This window comes from Sminthopsis crassicaudata, chromosome X (assembly GCF_048593235.1).
Source record: "Sminthopsis crassicaudata isolate SCR6 chromosome X, ASM4859323v1, whole genome shotgun sequence".
NCBI classification, from domain to species: Eukaryota; Metazoa; Chordata; class Mammalia; order Dasyuromorphia; family Dasyuridae; genus Sminthopsis; species Sminthopsis crassicaudata.
In genome coordinates this window covers 87,923,748-87,943,267 of record NC_133623.1, presented here as the reverse complement: position 1 = coordinate 87,943,267, position 19,520 = coordinate 87,923,748, and the positions used below count along the sequence as shown (strand labels likewise).

Here is a 19,520-nt window from a genome sequence, read left to right as displayed (position 1 = left end):
AAACGTTCCCGTCAAACCTTTTGACTATTTCCAAATTCTCTCGGAAGTTTTCCCTTTTTGGGAGCCAGGGAAGGCTGAACTGGCAGGTTCCCCTTAGGAACGAGGCCCTCCCTCAGGAACGTTCACTGATAGGGCTCCCAGCAATTCCCTTCTCTTTCCATCCACCCGCCCCTGCAGCAGGGAGGGATGGGCAGAGGGGGCGAAAGGAGGAGACTCTTTTCCTCTCTGTGCTCTCCCCCTATGCCTTGGGAGTGAAGGTTGGGGATCCCACAATTACCAATCAGGTGACCTGAAATCCAAATTTCCTCCTTCATCTCCACACTGGCAATAGATGTGAGCTACCTCTAAAGTCCTCTCAAGTCCTAGCCAACATGAAGCAGTTACAGGCCGTCAAATGGGTGAGGTTCATACAGCATTTGCCCCGCCAAGTCCTTTTACAGACATGGGACCCTCCCAACAACCCTGGAAGGTGAGTGCAATGAAATCCCCCACAGAACACACTGGCTACAGTTCTTGTGGGCACCCTGGGCTGGGGTTCTAGCTGCTCCCAAGCCTGTGAACAGAGGACAAAAGGCTTGACTGCCTCTTAATACATTTCTGCCACTTAAAGCGGGCTCACCAAGGGCAGAGGCTGCTGCTCCTCCCCCTCCCCCTGACGCTCTGGGCACTGCCCGCGCCTCCTGGACTCTCCTCGGGGAGCACGTAGATGGAACCTGCAGAGGGCTGGGGTGAGGGGGGCCAGGATCCCCTTCTGCTGGTACTCCCAATGTCAGGGCTCAGACGATGCTGGCCTTGGGGCCTGACCCTCCCCCCCCATCTGCAGCTGCTGGGGTTGGGAGATGCTGGGGCAGGGTTTCCAGGGCCCCCTTGCAGTTGCTGCCTCCCCTTTTCTGCCAGATGAGGCAGAAGTCAAGTTTTGCTACAGTTCTCCAGCTTTCTCTTTTCTTTCTCTGATCTGAGATGACCAGGACATAGAGGGGCCTTGACTATGACGATCTTAATCTGTCAACTGCTTTTAAAACTTTTTTCAACTTTTATAAGATTTCATCCTTATTTTACCTTAATAGAAATTCTACAGGCTGGTATCTCAGAAACTACCAAAATGTTTCAGGACGGGAACTCCCCCATGGTCTCAGGAGCTCTTACCTGCAATCTTAACATCCCTCATTGCCAGTCTCCTTAATGACTGATAGCAAAATCTCCAGAATCTGCTTAGGTGGTTTTTTGTTTGGTTTGTTTGTTTTTTGGGGGGTGTTTTTCTTTCTTTCTTTTTTTTAGCAGTTCCACAACTTTAGCTATCTAGCTTTATATCTGTAGCCCCAACTTGGTCAGTGCTGGGATCACAGAAGACTTTGGATTTTTTTTTAATCTAATATGGGAGTTAGGCAATTAAATCTTCCCCTATGTTCTTTCTAACTAAATCCTGGGGACAAAATGGATTTAAAGGCAACTTCTTACAACCATGTAAGGAAAAAAAATGTAAAAAATTATTCCAAAGCTGGTTAAATGGTTAAATAAACAGAGAAAGATTGGGTCCTACCAAATGCATCCTATCACATAAATATTGCCTTGATACCTAAAATGGGCAGAGTCCATACAGAAACAAAAGTAGAGACCAAATTCTATAATGAATATTGGTGCAAATATTTTAAACCACCAAAATACAAAACCTATTCCTATGCAAAACACAAGAAATATAGGAATAAATGGGGCTTTCCTAAAATCAATAAGTATTATTTGTCTAAAACAAAGAACTAGTGTTATTTGTAGAGAGACAAGTCAGAAGAGTTTTCAATAAAAACAAAAGTAAAGAAAGGATATGAAAAGGATAATCTCTAAATCAGTTAATATTGATAACATGAATTTACTTTAATATTAAGTTTGAAGTTTCCTTTCATTTTGAAGACCTAAGCTAGCATAAATATCATTTAAGTCTTAATTTCCAATTAAATTTACTGAATGAATCTTTTAATAAGATTTAATAGTAGATAAGGTAGAATGAGCCTAAATATATCTTAAAAGAAATAAAATAAAATAACCAACTTGTAGTATGTTAGTCCTTCTTTTTCAGTGAGCTTGACAGATCCATAGCAGAAATCCTTAAAGAAACAGTGAAGGAGACTTTTCAAAAAAAGTCACAGAATGATAAAATAAGTTCTAAGCCAATGAAGTATTGAATTGAACAGTTATCTCACCCTAAAATCTCCTCATCACACTCCTGACATGCCCAGCAGCTGACTATTTTCAAACTCTGTACACCTCTGTAAAACTGATAAATCTGCATCATGAAGAGTTCCTTTTTTGTTATAAAATAATCTCTGTGACCTTCCAATTTATCATATACCACTGAGGTTTTATTTGGCCTTATTTAATGGTAATTTGTTGACCTTACTATTAAATAATTTCTGACAAGAATAATTTTTTTTTCTTTTGGAAACATAACAGATATTCACGCTCATCACTATTATTCAATACTATACCAGAAATGCTTACTATAGCACTAAATCAAAAGCAAAGAAATGGAAATTATAAACAGCAAAGAGGCAAACAATAAATAAAAAAAAAGTTTTTTTCAGATGATATGATTGTTTACTTAGAGAACTCTACAGAATCTATTAAAACATAAATGAAATTTTTACTAAGATCAGCAAGACAGGAGTGTAAATAAACCCAAGCATGTTATCAGTATCATATAAATTATCAATAAAATCCAGGAGAAAGATAAATTCCTTTGAAATTACATATAGTATGAAATATCTAGAAGTCAACCTGCCAAAACATAGAAAGCAACACAGGTCACCTTTTACATAATTAAAACCAGCTCTAGATAAGGGGAGAAATATGAATTACTCATCGCCAGGCCAAAAATGATAATGCTGCCTATATTAATTTACTAATACAATGCAATACGAATCAGAATACCAGAGAATTTCTTGAGAACATTAAAAAAGGATAACAAAATTCGTCTGGACAAACAAAAATTAAGGCTATCATGGAAATTAGTGGGAAAATTGGGAAGGAAAGGGCCTAGCAGTGCCAGATCATAAAACTACACTAGCAAGCCCGTATGATTAAAAATGTATTATTGAGTAAGAAACAAAGACTGACCATAGGAACAGATTGGGTATACAGCATACAGGAGCAAAAGAGCACATCATCCATTTCTTTGACAAAGCTAATAATCCCAGCTGTGGGAAAATTCACAAGTCAACAAAAGCCGCTGGGAAAATTGGCAAACAATGTAACAGAATCTGAGGTTGGAAAAAGGTTTCACAGGAAACACAAGAGTGAAGCTGAAAATGGGTATATTCCTTGGACGTATGGGTTAACATCATAAACAGAGAAGCCCAGAAGAAAATGGGAAAGAAATCATGACCAAGCAAATGACAGACAGGTTCAAAAGAAGCTAAATGGACACTCTGGCTGACATAAAATTAAAAAGCTTTTCCACAAACAAAATCAATGCAGCTGAGACTAAAAGGGAAGTGAGAAGTTGAGGGGAGAAAGCAGCATAGTCCTTAAATTTTATCAATGAATCATTCTGCAGATATTTTATATAATGTGAATTTACCCACGGATGTGTAAAAAGCCAGAAGGGAGGCAGGAAGGAGACTGTGCCCCTGTGGAGCCAGCACATGGGCCAATGACACATAAAGTCTGGATATACAGAATCAAGAGCAGGAGGAACACTTTCTTGCAGGGGCCAGCCCCAGGAGAGCCTGGCTGGAACTGAAAGGAAGACCATGCCACAAGGCACGGACATGGAATCCTGTGGCATGGGACAGACGTGGTGCTCCAATGATGGACAAAACATCCAAATGCAGGGGCCAGACTCTCAGGTAGGCGGGTGCATTGAATGCAAGTGGTTCTGCATCAGTACTGGAGGTCTTAAGGCAAGCCCGGATCAATCAGTGATGGTGGCTGTCTCTCTGCAGATCTTTAGGAGGCCACAGAGTACCGAACTGAAGGGCAGGAGCAGAACAAGATCCCAGTATGGTACAGAGGTGGTTTGGGAGAATTCCTCACATAAAATTCAGTTTGCATGATATGAATTGAAATAAAGCAACATCTGTCTGTAGTCCATTCTATTCCTATTTAGTTTTTTTTTTTTTTTTTTTCTGGAGGTCTTTTACATGTAAGTTTTCTAAGTCATCTAAGTTTTATTATTCTCCTCAACTTCTTCCTTATTTATTTTATAATTGTATTAGTCTAAGTCACACAGGAAAAGTTGAGGTGCCCTGCCATTATAATTTTATTGTCTATTTCTTCCTGTAATGCATTTAACTTTTCCTTTAAAAATTTGAATCCTATGCCCTTGTTCACTATTTCTTTTCTGACACCATTGACTGTGGTTTCCCTAAACAAGAATTAGGCTGCACACTAATCCCTTTCAGTGAGGCCTAATTTTACTACGCATTTTTTTCTGACATTACGATTGCTTCCGTTATGTTTTATCCTTCATATAAGGTATAACAGTTTCTGCTCCAGCCCACTAATTTAACTTTGGTTCTCTTTCTTTCCAATATGTTTCTTTTCAAAATACAAAAAATAAAAAACAAACATAGTCTGGAAGTCTGGTTTCTAATACATTTTACTACCCACTTGCATTTAGAAGTTCATCCCATTAACACAGTCATGATGTATTTGCTTCTGTTTTTCCTTCTCTCTTTTTATCCCATTTCCCCACTAGTTTCTATTTTGCACATAACCACGGCATTCTTTTTTCTGCCCACTTTTTTATTATCACTTTTTTCTTCTCTTCTCCCATTATCCTACTTACCTTTAGGATAAAATAGATTTTTTTGACCCATGGAAGAAGTACATATAAATACAGATATAGATATTTCCCCACTTTGAACCAATTTAGATGGGAGGGAAGGTCAAGGATTGGTCACTCCCCTCATCATCATTTTCCACTCCAAGGCAAAACCTCTTCCCTGAATGCTTATTTTATGAGATCATTTCCTCCATTATTTCTCTCCCTTCTACCATCTGCCAGGGCATCCTTATTTCTCACCTATCTATTTTGCATCATCCCCATCCAGACCCTTCACTTCCAAAACCTCTTTCTAGTTTGAATGCTTCTACCTGCCTAGTAAAGATAAAATTCTTAGGAGACATGGTTATCGTCTTCCCTTCTAGAAGTGTACACAGGGTATGAGTAATGAGTAACTTGAGAGGTCTCTATCATATTTACCTTTGAATTTAGCTTTTGAGTCTTCAATGTGAGACTCACATTTTCTTCTCAGCTCTTGTCTTTTCATCAGGAATGCTTCAGCGGCCTCTATTGCATTAAATGTCCAATTTTTCTCTTGCCGTGCTTCCCCAGAGAGGAAGCCCGTAGTGAGTGGAATGTTCCCAGAACAAGTGTCCTGCCACAAAGATCTTGTCCGCTGAGTGATGTCCGTCTAGATGTGTTTCCATAGAGAGCAATCCCGAAGTAACTAGTGTAAGACAGAAACTGGAAAGCTTCTGGGCAAAGGAACCTACCTTTATTAAGGGAAACAAGGTGAAGTCTCAGACCGTGCTGGACGGACCATAGAGCCCACCTTTGTTTCTCTCAAAGGTTGGTTTCGTTGCCCAGAAGGCCTTCCCAGTCTCTCTCTTGCACCAGAATGTTGCCAGAGAGAGTGTTTTCTACCTCCATTGTCTTTTCCCCTGAGTTCTGAGAGTAGAGTAGGTGCGTATCCCCGAGAGTAGTAGTTGAAAGATTTTAATAGTATTTGTCTTCACCCATCAGCATTTCATCTACAGAGTATTAAATGTGGTTCCCCAGAAAGGAAGCCTGTAGTAAGTGAAAGGTTCTCAGAAAGTTTATCTCCTCTATCCACAAGTGTCTTTTCCTCAGAATCTTCAGAGAGTAGTAGTTCAAAGACAGAAGAAGCTTCAGAAAGAGAAGTGTTTTCAGAAATATTATGTCCCACCATGTCTTTTCCTCTGAATATTCAGAGATTAGAAGTAGTTCAAAGACAGAAGAAGCTCCAGAAGGAGAAATGTTTTCAGAAATATTATGTCCCACCATAAGTCTTTTCCTCTGAATATTCAGAGATTAGAAGTAGTTCAAAGCAGAAGAAGCTCCAGAAGGAGAAGTGTTTTCAGAAAGATTATCTCCTAAGTCTTTTCCTCTGAATATTCAGAGATTAGAAGTAGTACAAAAACAGAAGAAGCTCTAGAAGGAGAAGTGTTTTCAGAAAGATTATTTCCCGCCACAAGTCTTTTCCTCTGAATATTCAGAGATTAGAAGTAGTTCAAAGCAGAAGCTCCTGAAGTAGAAGTAGTAGAAGAAACATTATATCAGGTATCACAAGTATCATTCCCCTCCATGTGTCTAGAGATTACAAGTGTTGCTTCCAAAGAGAGTGATCCTCCAGGAATAGGAATATTCCCAAAAAGATTATCTCCTACCATAAGTCTTTTCCTCTCTGGACTTAACAGTTGTGTTGATTTTTTTCATTCCTAAAACACAAAAGACCACTCGTCACATGCCATGACTCTCAGGAAGCAGAAGGAGAGGGAGGGAAACATGGGATACTGTGGTGTAAGAAACAGGAAACCGCATGGCATATTTTTACATGAGGGGAAGAATCTAAAGGTATTAATGAAAAAGTTGGGAGGAAGAACAAAAAGGGCTTTTCCTGCAGCCTCATTCCTTCCAGCTCTGCAGCTTCAGCATCCGGGCTTGGCTTGAGACCTCCAGCACTACAAGGGGAGCCTTTGGCTGGCTCTGCCACTCAGCCTCACGTCTGGCACTTGCTTGTGTGCCTCCTGTCCATCCATGCTCAGGTGCCATGTGTCTTTCCTCAGTCCACATGTTGCTTGTCCTCTCCTTTGTGGGGCGGTGGCTGGCTCCTCCTGCCTGCTCCCGTCCTTCTCTTGCTCCTCAGTACCCGGGTCCATGTGTCCTTGAGTCATCTCCCAGCCCCCTCCCTTCCCAGACGCACGACTCCCTTCCTGTCTCCCTTTCTCCCTTGAAGCCGAGTCCGGGGGTAAATTCACTTTTCTCTAAAATTGCTCCACTAAAGGTTTGCCCAACAGTCCACTTACAGAAAGAGGGAACTGTGTAGAGTTGGTATAAAAAATCGATGCCTCAGTGCAAAGCAGTTTGGCAGAATTTTGATCGAAGACCAATACCTCATAGCACATAGTAAATTAAACTGTAACAGAATACATGGTTTAGCTATGATAAATGAAAGGATAAACTGGGCCTATAAAATGATGAATCACTGTAATCACTAATAAGTACCTTAGCTGAAACCTCCACCTCATTAATGTATTCATTCACTCAGCCATGGATTGACTCCTCCAATGTGGCCGGCACATACAAAGCCAGATGGGCTAAGTGACGAGCCACAAGCCCATGGACAGCATGGTCGTAGGCTCTGGAGATGCAAACACTGTTACAGACACAGTCCCTAACAAGACAAGCTTGGGTTCTGCTAAGACAGAAAATGTGTAAATGTACATGAGAAGAAACACAAATGCAAAATGCAAGGCAGTCTGGGAGCAAGGCTTACAGCAGCTTTTCAATCAAGAAAGGCTGCATGACATAGTTGGGGCTTGAACGGTGTCTTAATTGCTAAGGATAGAGGGCCAGGTTCAAAGTCAGGAAGGCTCAAATCTTGCTTTAGACCCACGTCAGCGGCATGACCACGGTCACCCCGTCTGACCTCTTAGCGCCTCAGACTACTCTAAGAGCAGGGACGCCTTCACCTGGGGAGTCACTCTTACTGAAGGGGCAGACAGAGCAAAGAATGCTTGCCTTGGACGCTCTGCCTTGTCCTTGCCCAAGGCCACATGCTCGCCAAGGGCCTGAGGCTGCCTGTGAACAGAGGTCTTCCTGACTCCCCGCCCAGTGCTCTAACCCCTGAACCCCCCTCTGGAAGCCCCAGAAAACTGCTGGGAAGCCATGGTTGAGGAGGATGCCATGCAGCCAGGGAAGGAGAAAGAAAGAGCTCATTGCCAGGGCTCTGAAGTTCTGCAGGGTCTCAGTCCTTTCTGAATTCACCACCTGCCCTGAGGAAAAACGCCAGTTGTTCTGTCTGAGACAGGACCGTCCCTAGTCTTAGTGTGTGGTGGCTGCAAGGGAATGTGAGCAGGCCCTGCAATTCCACAGAGAATGCAAACTACCTTTAATGGAAAGAGGAAGAACAGTTCCAAGGAACCCCGAGTCACACTTGCTCTTGATCCCCAGTCATTCTGGCTTTTAACCTTTTGTGTCCCCCTCCCAGCAAATAGCTTACCTGGCCCGACGCATATGTGGGGATCTGTCCGTCTCCCCTTTAACAGTCTGGGGTGGTCTCGAGTGCAGGTTTTCTTCTACAACACAATTTGCCCCAGTAATCCTGAGAAACTGAGCTATACATTCCATGCTGGTGAGGGCTGCTTCTTTCTGGGGAGTCCAGCGCCTTCCCATGGGGGTGGACTACAATTTGTGCCATTCCTTGGCTGCTCTGTGTCCTTCCAAGATGGTTTCCTCTCAAATATAGACAGAAGAGACCCAGGAAACCCTCTCAGCATTGAGATTAATGAGCCCAATCTGGCACTAACACGGGGGAGAGTCTTAAAGACTTGGTAAGGATCACACAAATTGTAGGTATGGGAGGCGGGATTTGAACTCAGTTGTTTCTGATTCTCACCAGTGGACACAGAGCAGCAGGTTGGCTTATGAAACAGTAAGATATCTTTTCAGGGTCCTTATAACCTATGAGGCTTTAAACTCACCTTCCCTGACTCCAAAAAGTCAAATCAATCTCTCTCTCTCTCTCTCTCTCTCTCTCTCTCTCTCTCTCTCTCTCTCTCTCTCTCTCTCTCTCACACACACACACACACACACCACACAGAAACACACACATTCCTGGCTTTGCTTTAATATTCATTTCAACCAGATTTTACCTCTATTCACGGGTATAAAATTCAATCAATCGACAAATGTTGAACATCTTTGTTTTGTTTCATCTTATATGTTGGGTTTTTATGAGATGGGGTAGCTGTGGAAGGTCCCTCTGAATGTCTCATGTTCCACATGGAGGTTCTTGAATCAGCTGATTAATGGCCACACCTGGGAAGCCTAGAGGCCCAAATACAGCAGGGAAGTTGCCAGTCCTCAGGCTTCGAAGCAACAAGCCAGAGGCCAAGCCCTTTACTCTCGATTTAAGAAACTTTGGACAGCTCCCACTATACCCCAAGAGTAAGTGACAACACAGTCTGGAAACCTGCATCAAAATAATTCTGAGTGTACGAAGCTACCATGGTGTCACGGAAGATCAAAACAGAAAATCAGACGATCATAATGATGCCAGAACATCTACATGTGAAGCCTCAAATTGGTGTGTGTATGAATTGGTCTCAGTCCTTCTGAAGGGACTCCAAAAGCATTTTTAAAATATGTAACAGAAGTAGAAGAAAAATGTACAGGAGAAGTGAGAGAGATTCACAAGAAAATTAACATTTTGTTAAAAGAAGCACAAAAAATCGGGCAGACATGTACCAAACGTCAATGAAGCAAACAACCTTAAAAAGTAGAAATTTCTAGATGGAAAAGGAAGAGCAAAAATCCATTGAAGAAAACAACTCCTGGGGAAGATTTTGGGAAGATGAAACAATAGTTCAGAACATTCGCAACAAAAGAAAATTGAATTTCTGAGCTAATATAGACAAGTGATGAACACATAAAAGTTGGGGCAGAATAGGGGTATCCTAGGACAACCAGAGAAGTCCAGAAGAAAGACCCCACTATGGAGGATTAAGCAATGTAAACATCTTCTGTCCAGCTCCCCTAGAAGAAGCAGGGAGCCCTGGGGCTTGCTGGTTTGCAGGTGGCCTCAGCCCCAATCACAAGGACTTTTACCTCCTGGGACAGCACTTGGGGATCTGATGCCAGAAAGACTGATAAGGAAGTCCTGGAATATCTGCTGATAAGGAATGCCAGGCCCAGCTGTGCTGTTAGGAAAGAAGGAAAAAGCACCCACCCTGTGAGGGCAGAAGCAGAGGCACAGGGTAGTTGCTGGCTTTGTTACTAAAGGGTGGAGTTCTTGGTTTTTGAGTTCCAAGTCAGAGGGGAAAACTGAAAGAAGATCCAGAGGCAGAGGCGCCATCTCCCCCTCTCAGATCTAGGTGATGACACTTTAACTTAAAAAAAAAGCAAGCAAAGGAGAAATAATGCAACTACAGAAAGAGTCAAGACTGGGATTTATCATTAGAGGGGGATACTGAAGCGGAAAAGCTTCCCTTACCCCAAAGGGTAAATGGATAGTGTTCAAAAAGAATTTGTAGAAGAATTCAAAGAAGACCTTAAAAATCAAATGAGAGAGGTTGAGGAAAAACTAAAAAAAATTACAAGAATCCAACAAAATCCAGAGGATTATTAAAAGAAAGTCAATCAATTCGAAAGGGCTATCCAAGTTTTTGTTTATTTATTTGTTTGTTTTTTGCTGAGGCAATTGGAGATAAGTGATTTATTTGCTCAGGGTCACACAGGTAGAAAGTGTTAAGTATATGAGATCAGATTTGCACTCAGGTCCTCCTGACTTCAGGTCTCCTGCTCTATCCACTTAGTCACGTAAGAGAGCCAGAATTTTAAGGAAGTGACCCTTTGAAAGTTAGAATTTGGCAAGGGGAAGTCAGTGAAGTTATGAGAAAACAAGAAATAACAAAACAAAATATTGTCATGATGTAGGAAATAAGTTGCTAGATTTAGAAAAAATTAAAAGACTTGAACTCATGAAGGATGATGTTCAATTTCAGAGAAACAGAGAACAAACAAGCATGGTAGAGTCTTATATAGATAGATATAAATGTATACATATGTATGAGTATGATTATATATGTCTAGATATATTTATTTGTATACTTATGTAAAGATCCTTTAAATGGGCAGCCACAGCACAACAGGAGATTGAGTGGCCCAGAAGTAATCTCTGTGGATATAGGACTGCCCTGTGGGTGGGATCCTGGTCATATTGAGATAACTTCGTAATGGGTGACGGCTCTCTCGCTGGTTGGCTATGTGTGCAACCTCACAGGCCCTTTATAAGCCCACTGCAGACAGCAAGTCACTCTCTTTAACCTGGCTCCCTAGCCGGGGGTAGCCAAGCCAAACTGATGGATAGCCGAGAGGTAAGGAGTTTGGTAGTGAACATGTGGGTCTTCAGACCAGGTGTTCACTAGGGAGCTAACAAGTCAGGGCATTAAGTCAGGGCATTATGTGAGTAGGCATAATAAAGGCTTTTAAGATTACACGTGGCTGTTCTTGAGTGTGCTACTGGTTATTAAACTACTATTCAAGAAATTGTGACCAGAGACCTTTGAAGGCCTCAGAGGAGGAGAGCCGGGTAGAGTTGACACTGCAAAGGTCAGTGGTTAAATGTACTCTGTTGGGCCTAGGACAGACTGCCAGGAGTGCATGTTACATACTTATATAAATGTATGTATGTATATGTCTATATGTATTTGTATACTTATGTACAAATATATCAGCACTTAATTGTAGCCTTCTTTGGGAACATTGATGGCAAAAAAAAGGGGGGGGGGAAAAAGAATAATGTGAAAAGTGCATTGTGGAGAATAAAAATGAAACCTATAAGAAAGCAAAGAATAAATGGATAGTTCTGAAAAAAATATGTACTATTAATTATATATGATTTCTTGAACGAGAAATCTATTATTTCATATTTTGAGTCCTCTTTTGTTCTTTTGTGCACAAGACAATGTTTTTTCTAATTTGTTTTTCTTTTACTTTTTAATTTGTTTTAATAAATGAATGAATATATTAAAAAGGAAAAAATAGAGTTTTCTAGAAGTACTCAGAGAAAACTTTAAAAACCAAATCAGAGACAATGAGGAAAAACAAAAAAAAATAACAAGCATCCAACCATATCCAGAGGATTATGGAAATAAAGTCAAGCAACTCATAACTCCAAAGTTTTAAAGAAGAAAGTGACTCTTTGAAAGTTAGAATTTGGCAAAAGGAAGTCAGAGAAGTTATGAGAGACCAAGTAATAAAACAAAATATTGCCATGATGTAGCAAATGACCATTTTGTAGATTTAGAAAAAAGATAAAAAGATTTGAACTCATGAAGGATGATGATCTCATCTCAGAGAAACAGAGAACAAACAAGCATAGTACAATCTCACATAAATGCATATAAATAAAAGTGTATAAATGAGTATGATTATCCATGTCTAAATATGTGTGTTTGTATACTTATATAAATGTGTGTATGTATCCATGCATATTTATGTGTGTATTTACGTAGAAATATTTCAGCACTTAATTGTAGCCTTCCTGGGGGAACCTGAGAGGGGGAAGGAAAAAAGAATAATGTAAAAAATATATACAGCAGCAAACAAAAGCGAACCTAAAAGGAAACAAAGAATATATGGGCAATTCTCAATAAAATGTGTACTATTAATTATATATGATTTCTTGAACTGGAAATTTATTGTTTCATATTTTGAATATTCTCCCATTCTTTTGTGCACATGAGAATGTTTTTCTATTTTGTTTTTCTTTTTCTATATTTAATTTGTTTTTATGAATGAATAAATATATAAAAAAGTAGTGATTTAATGGAATGGTTTAGGTATAGAAGACACAGTATTAAATGACCACAATACTCTACTGTTTGAGAAATACAGACAACCCTGCTTTGTGGAAAATAACTTACGATTTACAAAACCATCTGGGGAAACCTAAAAACAGTATGGCAGGTAACAGGTATAGTTTAACCCCTTACCAAGGTGTTTGTCCAAAGGAATAGAAATTTGATCCCATCAACCTTGCAGCATGTCTCTGAGTCTGGAGGCTAGATATTTTGATGTCTTGCCCACTTGTGTATTGTATATTTGAAAAACAAACTGAGATATTGAACTCTTCTAATTCATTTATAGTTTCTTGAAAGAGAGCTTAGAAAAACCTGACTTTGATAAAGCCCATGAGAATTCAGAAGGAGCTTCTTGACAAAGCTTTGAATCCAAATCACTCTGGCTGTCACTGCGTTTCTAATAGCACATACTAGCCTAAGCCACACTTGGTTATTGGATGGATTTTGATGGTGCAGACTGAGTGTAAATCACAATTGTTTCTTCTGGCCAAAAGCAATGAGCTTCATTGGAATGTAATTTTGGAATCATGCAAAGAAAGTAACAAAAATATCCAAAGCCTTTAAAACAAATAATACATTACATGATGAGAAGGCACCAAGAAGAAAACAATCCCCATATACCGCAAAAAATTTCTAACAGCACTTTTTGTGACAGCAAATGTACTGGAACCAAACTAGATGCTCTCAAGTGGGAATAGCCAGAGAAGGCATTGGAAATGGATATTGTGGAATATTACTATATTGTTATAAGAAATGAAGCATGTATTGAGTAGAGAGAAGCAGAGAAATATCTCTGTGAAATGATGCAAAGTGAAGGGTAAACAAAATCAATTTAAATGGAAAGAACGATAAAGCAAACACTGGAAAGGACCTGTAAGAAAAAGTTAAAGACTGAAAAGGATACAAGAGAAGACACCATCACCTGTCCTCTTCCAGGAGGTGAGAGGTCCATAGGTGTTACACTTCTGCATTCCTTTTCCCAAATGCATCAAACAGCTGGGCTCACTTTTCTTTTCCTCCCTAAAACAAAAACAAAATGAGATTTGTTACATGGCATGGCATTCTCAGGGAGAGGGCAGAATCCATGGGATACCCTAGTGATTTAAGAAACAGAAAACCTCAATAGACACAATGAATTGAGGGAAGTGGGAAAGACAGGGTTTGGGATTAGTAATTATCAGGAACAGATCTCAAACTATTCTAAAAATCAGAGATTTTGGAAACCATTTGTTGTTGTTTGGTCCTGTCAGCTTTTTCCTGACCCTATTTGGAGCTTTCTTGGCAAAGGCGTTGGAAGGGTTTGCCGTTTCCTTTTGTAGCTCATTTGACAAATGAGGAACTGAGGTGAACAGGGTAAAATGACTTGGTGAGGGTACCACAGTTAGCAAGTAGCTGAGGCCAGATTGGAACTCAGGAAGATGACCCTCTCTGACTGCATAGGCACACAGAAAATAATATGAACTTCTTGAAATTGAAACATCGATCAATGCAAAAGATCACGTGTGAAACGTACATAAGCAAATCAAATAAAAAGCTTAGTGTATAAGAAATCCAAAGAGAGCAGGCAGTGGGACAGGGAAGGACATGCTATTTCATTTTTAATAATGAGATAAGGCAAGATAAATTTTCCAGAAATTTGATAGCTCATGGACACCTCACACCAACTATCACATTAAATGACAAATGGATATATGAATTAGATGTAAAAAGGGAATTTATAGCAAATTAGAGGAGCAAAGAGGAAGTTCCTTTTTGTACCTATGGATGGGGAAAGAGATTATGCCAGAACAAGGAACAGAGAAAATCTCAGTAAACAAAAGAAGATTAATTCTGCTTCTATAAAATTGTCCAAATTCCTAAGGCAGTTAAAATCTGCAGCAAAACACTTACCTGAGGAAAAAGACCTTTGTAGCAAAAATCTCTGTGTGGCATATACGCAAGATATAGAACAAACTGATTCCCATTTCCAGGGTAAAGAATCATTCTTCTCTAGAAGAAAAGATAAGTATAGAAAAATTTCAGAGGAAAAACATCCAAGCTCTCAAAAGCCTTATGACAAAATAGCCCAAATCCTTCATCAGGAGAGAAGCAGGAATTAAAACAATTCTCTTTTTTTCAGCCTGTAAATCACTAAAATTCAAAGACTAAGGAACCCATCTCCTTCTTTGTTCAGATACATGGAAACATCCTTTTCATCATAAGCTAGTTGTAACCAGAACAAAAAAATTGTCATTTAATTAAAACAAAACACAACAAAACAAGACAAAAAAAAAAAAAAAAAAAAAGCCCACCATACAAAAGAGACAATAGGGGGAAGGGGGAGGGGAAGAGGTCTTCACTTAAATTCTTATCAAAATGAATGCTGTATAATATCTTTATGGGAATGAAGAAAAAAACCTTTAAGAGAAAATATGTTAAAGGCGAATTATTCTATAAAGGGAGAGATCCTGAGAAATAACATCACCCCTCCCTCTTTTTCTGAGGACTCCATATTTTAGCTCGGATTTTAGCACGTTAAGCTCTGCCTGCCGCCGCAAACCTTTCCGAGCCCTTTGATCTCCCGGATAAGATAGGACAAAAGGATGGAGTGGAAAGCCCCGATCCCCCAGGTTGTCCGAGTTCCGAGCCTCCGGCCAGGCCTGGGACTGCAGGGACAAAAGGTGGAAGCGCCCATCGGAGACCGGGGAGAGGGAGGGTCCCCAGAGGGGGCTCCCGGCCGGCCTCCGCCGCACCCCAGCTTCCCACCCCACCCCCACCTCCCCTCACGGACACAGACGCGGCCACGCCCAGGATCTCAGCCACATTCACGCCCCCCCCCCCCCCCCCCCAGACAAAGGTGCAGATGCTCCCGGGCCTTGTAGCCGCCCTCCCCCACACCTACCGGGCAGGAAGGAAAGCCGGGCGGGGAGGAGGGGGCTTCAGGGAAGGGCTGGGATGGGAGAGGACAAAGGGAGGGGCTGCGGCGGGAGCAGGGAGGGGCTGCGGCGGGAGCAGGGAGGGGCTGCGGCGGGAGCAGGGAGGGGCTGCGGCGGGAGCAGGGAGGGGCCCCCTCACTCACTGCGGCTTAGGCGCTCAGGACCCTCGGCTCGGTCCGTCCGGAGGACGAGGGTAAGGCGGGGGACGGAGGGGTCGCTGTGAGGCGGAGAGGCAGGGCCTGAGTGAGGGGCGCACAGACCCCCCCGCCGCCCCGGCCCCGGCTCCAGACAAAGGAGACTGGCATTGAACAGAGGGTGGGAAGGGGCGGCCCTGTGACGTCACCTGCGGGGGGCTAGGCTCCTCCCAGATCGGGGGGAGGGGGGAGAGAGTGGGGTTCAGGATAGGGGAGGGGGCGCTGGGAATTAGCCCGGAGCTCTTGGGAGCCCCCCCCTATGAGATTACTCTGGCCCTCCTCACCCAGCCCCGCTAGGGGCGCGGCCGCAGTGCCTCTCCCACCCGGAGGGCCCGGCGCTGACCAGGGTCCTGGGTCCCCGGGCCGGGCTGCGGGGCCGGGAGCAGGACGGCCGCTGAGCGCGGCTTGCGGGGGTGGAGGGACCGCAGGTTTTCAGGAACTGGGAGGAGAGGGCCCCAAAGGGTCCTCGGCCTCCGCCGCCCCCCCCCCACCCCCCCGGACCCGCAGCCTCCCAGACTGAGCCCCGCGCGCACGCTCCCGCCCCCCCCCCTCTCCTCAGGGACACAGACGCGGCCACGCCCAGGATCTCAGCCACATTCACGCCCGCCCCCCCCCCCCCAAACAAAGGTGCGGATGCTCCCGGGCCTTGTAGCCCCCCTCCCCCACACCTACCGGGCAGGAAGGAAAGCCGGGCGGGGAGGAGGGGGCTTCAGGGAAGGGCTGGGATGGGAGAGGACAAAGGGAGGGGCTGCGGCGGGAGCAGGGAGGGCCCCCCCCCCTCACTCACTGCGGCTTAGGCGCTCAGGACCCTCGGCTCGGTCCGTCCGGAGGACGAGGGTAAGACGGGGGACGGAGGGGTCGCTGTGAGGCGGAGAGGCAGGGCCTGAGTGAGGGGCGCACAGAACCCCTGCCGCCCCGGCCCCGGCACATCCTCACCTCCAGACAAAGGAGACTGGCACTGAACAGAGGGTGGGAAGGGGCGGCCCTGTGACGTCACCTGCGGGGGGCTAGGCTCCTCCCAGATCGGGGGGAGGGGGGAGAGAGTGGGGTTCAGGAGAGGGGAGGGGGCGCTGGGAATTAGCCCGGAGCACTTGGGAGCCCCCCCACCCATGTCATTGCTCTGGGCCCTCCTCACCCAGCCCCGCTAGGGCGCGGCCGCAGTGCCTCTCCCACCCGGAGGGCCCGGCGCTGACCAGGGTCCTGGGTCCCCGGGCCGGGCTGCGGGGCTGGGAGCGGGACGGCCGCTGAGCCCGGCTTATTGGGGTGGAGGGGCCGCAGGTTTTCAGGAACTGGGAGGAGAGGCCCCCAAAGGGTCCTCGGCCTCCGCCGCCCCCCCCAACCCCCCGCCCCCCCGGACCCGCAGCCTCCCAGACTGAGCCACGCGCGTGCACGCTCCCGCCCCCCCCACCTCTCCTCAGGGACACAGACGCGGCCACGCCCAGGATCTCAGCCACATTCACGACCTTCCCCCCCCCCCCCCAGACAAAGGTGCGGATGCTCCCGGGCCTCATATCCGCCCTCCCCCACACCTACCGGGCTGGAAGGAAAGCCGGGCGGGGAGGAGGGGGCTTCAGGGAAGGGCTGGGATGGGACGAGGACAAAGGGAGGGGCTGCGGCGGGAGCAGGGAGGGGCCCCCCTCACTCACTGCGGCTTAGGCGCTCAGGACCCTCGGCTGGGTCCGTCCGGAGGACGAGGGTAAGACGGGGGACGGAGGGGTCGCCGTGAGGCGGAGAGGCAGGGCCTGAGTGAGGGGCGCACAGACCCCCCGCCGCCCCGGCCCCGGCACATCCTCACCTCCAGACAAAGGAGACTGGCATTGAACAGAGGGTGGGAAGGGGCGGCCCTGTGACGTCACCTGCGGGGGGCTAGGCTCCTCCCAGATCGTGGGGAGGGGGGAGAGAGTGGGGTTCAGGATAGGGGAGGGGGCGCTGGGAATTAGCCCGGAGCTCTTGGGAGCCCCCCCCTATGAGATTACTCTGGCCCTCCTCACCCAGCCCCGCTAGGGGGCGGCCGCAGTGCCTCTCCCACCTGGAGGGCCCGGCGCTGACCAGGGTCCTGGGTCCCCGGGCCGGGCTGCGGGGCTGGGAGCGGGACGGCCGCTGAGCGCGGCTTGCGGGGGTGGAGGGGCCGCAGGTTTTCAGGAACTGGGAGGAGAGGGCCCCAAAGGGTCCTCGGCCTCCGCCGCCCCCCCGCCCCCCCCACCTCCCCTCAGGGACACAGACGCGGCCACGCCCAGGATCTCAGCCACATTCACGCCCCCCCCCCCCCAGACAAAGGTGCGGATGCTCCCTGGTAGCCGCCCTCCCCCACACCTACTGGGCAGGAAGGAAAGCGGGGCGCGGAGGAGGGGGCTTCAGGGAAGGGCTGGGATGGGAGAGGACAAAGGGAGGGGCTGCGGCGGGAGCAGGGAGGGGGCCCCCTCACTCACTGCGGCTTAGGCGCTCAGGACCCTCGGCTCGGTCCGTCCGGAGGACGAGGGTAAGACGGGGGACGGAGGGGTCGCTGTGAGGCGGAGAGGCAGGGCCTGAGTGAGGGGCGCACAGACCCCCCCGCCGCCCCGGCCCCGGCACATCCTCACCTCCAGACAAAGGAGACTGGCATTAAATAGAGGGTGGGAAGGGGCGGCCCTGTGACGTCACCTGCGGGGAGCTAGGCTCCTCCCAGATCGGGGGGAGGGAGGAGAGAGTGGGGTTCAGGAGAGGGGAGGGGGCGCTGGGACATTAGCCCAGAGCACTTGGGAGCCCCCCCCTCGTCATTGCTCTGGGCCCTCCTCACCCAGCCCCGCTAGGGGGCGGCCGCAGTGCCTCTCCCACCAGGAGGGCCCGGCGCTGACCAGGGTCCTGGGTCCCCGGGCCGGGCTGCGGGGCTGGGAGCCGGAAGGCCGCTGAGCGCGGCTTGGGGAGGGGGGGGGGCGGCTCTTTTACCGAAACTGGTTGGGGGAGAACAGGAGGCGGAGGTCAAGGAGGGGGCCCGGGCTCCCCTGAAAGGAAGAGCACAAAAGCTCGGCAGCAGCTGCGAAGCCCAGGCCTTGGACGGGACTTGGATTCCTGAGAGCCCCCAGAGCAGAAGCAGAACGGGGGGGGGGGGGGGGGGGGACAGGGCAGGGGGTCTGGGGGAAGGGCGGCATCGGCTCTTTTGTCCAGGCCTGAGGAGACAGGAGATCAGAACAGGTGGGAAAGGACAGAGGGCCACCCAAGTGCGCATGCGCATCTGTCCTCCTCATTGTGCATCCTGGGCACTGAATTCTGTGTAACACAAACCTCCCAGAGCCTGGACAGGAGGAAGCCTCTTTGCGGCTCAGACTTCTCTGCCAGGTGACTTCATCCATTTCCTTCCCAAACCACCAGTCAGCTCTAGAATACTCAGTCAATAAAAATGAATAAAAATCTCCAACAAAATATCAAAATGCAAATGATGGCGGCACTGACATGTCTTCCAAGTTAATTAAGTAATCAAGGACCACTTTTGGTCACAAGGGTTCAGGGACCCTCAGGACCAGAACTGCCTCTGGTGAGGTAGCGGGGACCCTGAGCAGCTGCACTATCTGCAGTCTCAGAGATCAGGGCTTCTTCCTGGGAACAGCCAGCAGCCCAGAGCAGTAAAGCAGGGACCACATGTCTTCCTCAATCAATCCCCTGCAACCATGGGCATGCAGAACTAGCTGGGAGAAGAGCAGTGTCAGAATGGCTGATGTGTTGGAGACTGCATTTCCCAAAGTGCTCCCATGTTGGAAACACAGACCAGCTTTAATATAAATATAAAATCAAACGAATAAGCTGGGGAAATGAGCAATTAAAAATTGGGTAA

The 19,520-nt window shown here is 46.3% G+C and overlaps 2 long non-coding RNA genes across 10 annotated transcripts in view; both read right to left on the bottom strand.

Annotated features, from left to right (window-relative positions):
- Window positions 1-5,196: 5,196 nt before the first annotated feature.
- LOC141548957 (uncharacterized) overlaps window positions 5,197-19,520 on the bottom strand; it is a 1,406,018-nt gene continuing 1,391,694 nt past the window's right edge. For all 8 annotated transcript variants that reach the window (XR_012484173.1, XR_012484174.1, XR_012484180.1 and 5 more), the window contains one exon: window positions 5,197-6,456. This is a non-coding gene — a long non-coding RNA (uncharacterized LOC141548957). The remainder of the gene's footprint in view (window positions 6,457-19,520) is intronic.
- On the bottom strand, window positions 8,240-15,780 carry LOC141548962 (uncharacterized). 2 transcript variants are annotated; one of them, XR_012484198.1, is made up of 3 exons: window positions 15,662-15,780; window positions 14,494-14,592; window positions 8,240-13,623 (listed from the first exon to the last, which is right to left on the bottom strand). It is a non-coding gene; the product is annotated as an uncharacterized LOC141548962 (long non-coding RNA). The 2 variants fall into 2 exon arrangements; XR_012484197.1 differs by lacking the exon at window positions 15,662-15,780 and having other exon boundaries at window positions 14,494-15,130.